This window comes from Protopterus annectens, chromosome 4.part1 (genome assembly GCF_019279795.1).
Source record: "Protopterus annectens isolate FY-2018-M chromosome 4.part1, PAN1.0, whole genome shotgun sequence".
Lineage (NCBI taxonomy): Eukaryota > Metazoa > Chordata > Ceratodontiformes > Protopteridae > Protopterus > Protopterus annectens.
In genome coordinates, this window is record NC_056734.1 from 290,018,178 (window position 1) to 290,025,677 (window position 7,500).

At 34.5% G+C, this 7,500-nt stretch overlaps 1 protein-coding gene across 4 annotated transcripts in view; it reads left to right on the top strand.

Annotated features, from left to right (window-relative positions):
• The window catches only part of NLGN1 (neuroligin 1), a 2,101,123-nt gene that overhangs the window by 1,691,211 nt on the left and 402,412 nt on the right, over positions 1-7,500 (top strand). The gene's annotated exons all lie outside the window — the stretch shown is intronic.

Here is a 7,500-nt window from a genome sequence, read left to right on the forward strand (position 1 = left end):
TATTCACTTGCATACCACTCTGTTTTCAGTAGAAGATGGACATTCTTAGCATAGCTAACAAGTCAAATAATGCTGTTGTGTCTATAACTTATCCATATTTAATTCTTTGACCTGAATGCTATGGGCTAGGCTTGTAAAGGCTCCAGTGCCATTAGCCTAGTACACACCTATGAACCTATGAAATGATCTCATCGTTTTGGTAATCAAGATCTGCCAGCACAGATAGATGCAACATACTGCAAAGCTTTGTACTTAGGAAATCAAATCAATCCGTTTTTGGTGACATTCCTTTGATATGAATTTACATAGCACAAATAAAAGTGAAATTCCAACCACAAATTGGCAACATATGTCAGTCTCCAGCTTGAACACCTTGATTATGTATTTTGAAAACTCCTTAAGAAAAGGACTTGGAAAGGTAGAACTAGTAATATAAATCCGATAAATACATACATATCTTGATGGGTAAAGAGTCAAACAGATCTCTCTCTCTCTCTCTCTCTCTCTCTTTGTGTCTGTCTTTCTATCTCTATCCATCTAAACTCTTACCACACCACTTACTTCCATTTCCAGCAGTCCTTTCCTTAACAGAATGAATGAATGATCAAATGACTTGATAGATAACTAAATAAACCTCCTCAGACTGGTATTCAACTGTCATGTCTGTACAAACAATGGAAATGAATACATGCTGTTTTGGGGGATTGTACCTCATTCTCCTGTTCTTTTATTAACATTACTATCCACTGAGCCATTCTTCAAATAAGGTGAACAGTATCCTTAAACCTAGGGCCTTTTGTACTTAAAGATTGACACAAAAACACACTAGACAGTTCAGAATAGAAAGGTAAGTTTGTGTGGTTCTTATAAGATTGGAATATGTCAGAAATGGCAGTACAATAAAACAAAGTAAGCATGTTTAAATTCTAGAGAGGTATAAACACATCAACTGAATAATAGTCTCAGATTTCTATTACTGTTATTAAGGACATAGTTTTAGCAAACTGAAGAGGTATAGTTTTAGGACCACTAACATGTTGAACATATATAACTCTGGAATTAAATGGCTGGTCTATTGTTATTTACCCATTCCATGTTTAACAAAAGACTAGAGTGATGCAATCCTTTCTTAACTCCAAATTTCCTGGTTCCTAACTGTTCCAGTTGCAGTTAAAACTAACTAAATAAATAATTGCAATATTTATTTTAGGTGTTGCTTTCTTGTGAGATGGTGGCAGTTAAGATTTTTTATTCCTAATTATAGATCACAAAAAGTGTCAATATCAATATTTTAGATGTTCACTATCTACTTTTAAACTTTCCATAGGTTAATAAATCTTTCTTAGCAAATCTTATATTTGTGTGCTATAACTGGCAGTATTATAGTAAATGATCATGTTGAACATATTTGTAATTTGAAGTTGTAAATACTTTCGTTATAATTTATTTATGAAGAAATGTTTTAAGTATTCTTCCAGTTGATCAAAATGCTTTCCCTGGAAGATTTTAGGATACTTAGGTCTAGAAATTGTGGAAACATGAACACCACAGTAAATCTGTAAGTGGCAAGCCATGTGGCTGTGTAGCACAGATATGTTTATTGTATTAGCCGAAGCACAGCTTTGTTTACTGCAGCGGACAAAATAAGATTTACAATATTCCTTTGATTTTTATAAATATTAATGAAAATAACAAAAACAGATTCCTGTGATTCATCCTGTAAGATTGTGGTTGTCTAGTGTTTTGCTTATTTTTCCCAAATCAAAAATAAAAAATGTTTTGTATTCCTATACCATTAATGTTGATCTAGTAATGTGTTATCTATTCCCTGCTTTAAACACTCTCTGATAACATTCAACATTTGCATAAAAACAGAATATAATGTGTGTCAGACATATAGTACCAAATACAATAAAAACAGTAAAACCCAATATCTGCTGATTAAAACCACATGAAAGATAAGTTTGATGTATGAAAAAAAATACAGAACTATGTCACATTAATACAGTGAAATAAAATAAAATACATTGGAGTTAATTAAACATATTACTATTTATTTATTTCCTATATCCTAACACATTAACCACTACTTCCAAAAATTCCATTTACAGTAATATGTTAGTCACTGGGAAAAATGTATACTTACCCTTACTATAGGTTCATAGGTAGGTACTAGGCTATCGGCCCTAGGGCCTGTACAAGCCTAGCCATAAAGGTACCCTGGCTTTTGCCACCCAAAAAATTATTTTCCTGTGCCCCTGTTGAGCAGAGGCACAGAGGTGATCCTCGGGGTGAATTTCCTATTTCCCATCCAATCATCAAGATTTTTCTTGAAGAGTGCTAATGAGGAGCTTTGATTGATATAGGTAATTTGTTCCAGAGTATGGGAAGTCTCTGGGACAGGAATCTATCCCTCCAGCATGTTGTGTTTATTGTGGTGACAAGGTTTAGGTCCCTAGAGCGTGTAGCTCGGCGGGATTGTGTTTTCTTTAAGTGGAGCATGTCCAACAGCTCTGGGTTTGACATAGCTTTGTATGTTAGGCAGAGATCGCCTCTGAGAAGGGATATGCGATGGAGTAAAGCTGGAGTTTTTTGAGACAGTCTGCGTAGGGCATCTGTTTGAGGCTGGTAATCCTCTTTTTGAGGTATTTCTGTGGTCTTTCCTGTTGTTGTAGATGTCTTGTGAGGTACATACCAAAAGGCAATGCTCCAACTATATATCTGCTTTTTGTAATATATTATGACTCATCATGAGCTATAAGGTTTTTAACAACAAAAAAAAAGGCAGATAATGCATATTTTGGAGATTGTGTTTAATTAGTTGACCCCAAATTCATACAGAGTACCTATATTATGATTTCATATTTCTGAATATTTATAGACAAATATTGTTTGTTTTAATCAGGTTTTACAAGATTATAATACTTCTAAACACAAGTGGTGTAAAACCTCAACAAAAATAGTGTAATAAAAAAATAGTACCAACATGTCAACTTGACAGGTTAGGAAACGTACTACTTGTATTATGATTTTTTTTATTAAAAAGAACTCCTACTTTAATGATGCAAGTTTTTGTTATTAATTCAAATTATGTTTAGTAGCACAGTATGCCTGGCAAGTTCAGGAGCATCCTTTTACTTGGTTGATAATATCTTTCTAAAATGCGCTACCTAATTTATTTTTAAGGTGCAGGTAATAACAGTCACCGGGCTGTAAAATTAAATATGCACTAAGAAACCAGATCATTAGAATATGCAATAAAAACTTACTATCTGGCGAAGGCAAATTCTGGTAACCTAAAAACGACATCAGATTTTATACTTTATTTTGTTAGAATATTTACTTACTTACTGAGTTTTTCTCATTTAGTAATAAAAAGATAGTTATGTAAAAGAGAACCTGATTACATCACAACCAATCATATTACTCAATCACTTAAGTAAAGCCTTCCATTCCAGGTAATTATTTAAGCCAAAGGGATTAAAGTAGCAAACTTAAGTATGTGTATATATTTTTTGCAACATTTCTTCTTGGTGTGGTACCCTTAAAATCTCTTGTAGCATCATGAACTCTATTAAAATGAACAGTAATTGGGCTTTTCTGTTCATTAGTTTAATGTGTCTGACATGCTGCTGCATGCTTACCTTATGTTTCCTGGATGTCTGACCTATGTACAAGACATTGCAAGAGCCTGTCAGGGCATAAACTACTCACTCCATATTGTAATTAACACATTTAATGTCATTCAGATGATTAGATTTTATATCATCAAAACTTTTACTCTTGAATTGCAAATAGAATAATTACCACAGGGTCGGGTATCATTGTGGTTATATCCCATATATTCCTTTTGATTTCTAGGCTTCTTAAAATAATTATGAACTAACATTTTCATCAAACTGTGATCAATTTGATGGGCATAAAATGTGTTTTATAAGAGTGGTCATATGCTGTGGGGTCCAAGTGTAACATACTACATTTTCCCAACTTTATGTATCCATTCATCCGTCAAACCAATGTATTCAGTGCCAAAAATGATCTCAGTTTTGTCCTCATATAGTATATATGTATAACATGAGAAGTAACTGTTCTGTATTTGCATATCAGTCATATTAGCAAAGATAATAACAAGTAACTAAATGCACTTAGCAATATAAAGAAAAAAAATACCGACATAAAGACATTGACAAAGATTGCATGTGCAACACATAGCCAGTGTGTGACAGCAAGTAATACATTAAGCAACATAAATAACGAATTGTGTGCACCCATACCGCACGGGACCCACACGCACACACACACACACACACACACACACACACACACATATATATATATTTAAAATACGTGTACAAAAACATATGACTATCTGTGTGTGTGTGTGTGTGTGTGTGTGTGTGTGTGTGTGTGTGTGTGTGTGTGTAAGGGAGAACTACACTATTTGCCTGTGTGTGTACTTCATGTCCTTTAAAGAAAAACAAACCAAAATGAAAAAATTGTGTAACTGTGTATGTGTGTCTACACACACACACACACACACACACACACACACACACACACACACACACACACACACACACACACACACACAGATATAGGGTGGGAGGGACAAAATGGTTAAGGTGTGAACCTATGTATAAAATGTATGTAGCATGTACAATACTATATATGGGATGTAGTACTGTGTTTAAATGCACATTTGAATGTTTGTCTGTGTGCATGAATTTAAAAAATTAAGTACTTCTGATTTCCTTTTCTAAATGTTTTTAATGCAACAGCACATAGTCAACATATATTAAAGTAAATTCAACTGTATATTATGGTTGCTATCAATGGCCACATTTCCTTTGTGGACTACAAAATGCACATGCATTCTAACAATGTAAAGACTGACTCAAAGTCAGTGGGAATCTCTTAGCATGGATCTGTGTGTACCAGATATGCATCCCCCTCTAGAGGAATGGCACACGAACGCATAAAAGACCTTTTATGAACATTATCAGTGCACCTAGTTGATGGTCTCTCTTTCTGCAGTTCTGTCGCGCGCTTGCGTGTGTGTGTGTGTGTGTGTGTGTGTGTGTGTGTGTGTGTGTGTGTGTGTGTGCAGGGGTGGCTTGAAATGATAAATGTGTTAATACTTTACAAGAAAAAATATTTTCTGACTTTTCTGTAAACTTTTGTGTTATCTTAACATATAAACTATTATACATAACCAACATTTAAAGCTTAGTATTTCAGTACTGTGTTGTTACTTATGTAAATTTGTTAGAAGTTTGTCAGAAGAGGTGACAACTGCCTTTAAACCCCTGACTGATCTAATTGCTCTGTTTTGCTATGAAAGGGGAGTGTTAAGTTCTCCTCCTCTCTGCAACAAAAACAGTGGAAAACAGTTCCAAACAAACACAAGGTGCAGGGCTTGAGTCTCACAAGGGATAATTGGCAAGGCTTACAATGGCTCGCAAGGGCAGTTAGCTTAGTACTAACCCATGAACCTATATATATATATATATATATATATATATATATATATATATATATATATATATTTGTGTGTGTGTGTGTGTGTACATATATATATATATATATATATATATATATATATATATATATATATATATATATATATAGTTTACTATTGAAATTCCAAATCTGCTTCACTCAACCATTCAGAATGTCAACTGAAATGCTGACTTCGGAATTTCGAAACAGCAACCAAGGTAAAAATGAATACATCAACATCCATAATTCGATGTATTCAGCATAGCAGGAGGTGACGTCACTCACCTCCTGCTATGCACATTAACGTAACATTACACTCTATAGTCAACGGTACGTTAATTATTATTTTGCAGGGGTCTATGCCCCCCACAATCCCCACAACCCCTACACATTAAATCTGCCAATGCTGAGATTGCACTACAATGAGGAAATGGGCTAATTCCTTGTTCCTCACTGAACCACAATCTCCTTGCATCACATCAAACCCAAATACTAGAACTACACTACCCATTTGCTGTAGTGTAGTTGATGCATTTTGGTCTGACTTTCTGCCTACTTGAAAACTGCCATTCGACCAATGCTGGTCGACTGATGCAGTTTCAAGGTTTCAGTGTAAACCTATACAGATACATACATATATACATATATATATATATATATATATATATATATATATATATATATATATATATACCTTTCATCAGTATGGTTTATAACTCTGATATACTGATTTGGCTTCTTTTTGTCTCACTAATTATATCCTCTTTACCCCTTTAAATACCCTGATATACCGAAGCTGTTCCTTGGCTTGTTGTCACATGCTGGCTCTTGTGGATTTAATAAACCTATATATATTGAGCTATTGCCATCCTGAACTTGTTTCCTTACCAACAACTTCTGCATCACCTAATATTAATGAAAGAAGAGGGAAAGAATGGCTTGAACCATAAATGCAGCTGTACCCTTTCATCAGTAACTCTCTTAATGACTAAAAAGATTTAATTTATTTTTTCATAAATGAAGTTTGGCAACAAACCAAGTTGTCCTGGGACATCTTCAAGAGGGGTTAGGTTGATATAGCAATGGGAGTTAAGTGGGTTGGGGAGGTGAAAGGGTTAAATGGAGGGAGTGATGATTGGAAGGAAATAAGATAAGGGTGTGGAGGGGCTTAAGAGCTTTAGACAAGTGTAGCTGGGTAAGTAATCACATTTTGGCGTGAACTTTGTTTATGCTGTGTTTAGAATCAACTATACTATGTCCAGTTGTAATTAATAAATTTTGGCGCTCAAAGCTATGTTATGGAAGTTTAAATAAAGGGTGTGATGTGTTTTTTGAAGGGGACCAGGACAAAGCATCATTTCAGACAGTATTCTCTGAGAAAGTCAATGATACTTTTTCTACCCATGTCAATGAATGTGGCCAGAAATGAAACTGTTGTTTAAATACATTTATACATGATGGCCAGTGAAGGAAGACCAAATTCTTGAAATTAATAGAAGTCTTTTAGCTGTAGATTGAGATATAACAATTCTGCATTGTTTAGAAGACAGTGATTTAGCTCAAGTCATCGATGTATTATGTCAACAGCAAAATGTTACTGATCTAAAATATAATAGTAAATGCAGTAGTAGCCACTGAATACATTTTAAGTATTACGTACAGTGTAGTCTGTCTAGCATTTAGCACAGATGACTATAGCTATAGGTTTGATTCCTTCAGCCTCCATTTACATACTGTGTTACTCTGAACAAGTCATTTATCCATATAGTGCTCTAGAACAGTTGGGAAATTGGGTAAGGCTTCCCCATTACCTTCTTGGCCACATGCATATCAGCAACCTAATATACTGGCTAATTTGTCAATGAATGATTTGTTCAAGGATATTAAGAATTTTGTTTTTTTTTGGGGGGGGGTTCTGTGTGCCAATTTCATCAGTCTTCAGGTTTTCATGATGAGATTATCTACCTCCTGTTCAGACAAGGCTCCTGTCGATTACATGTC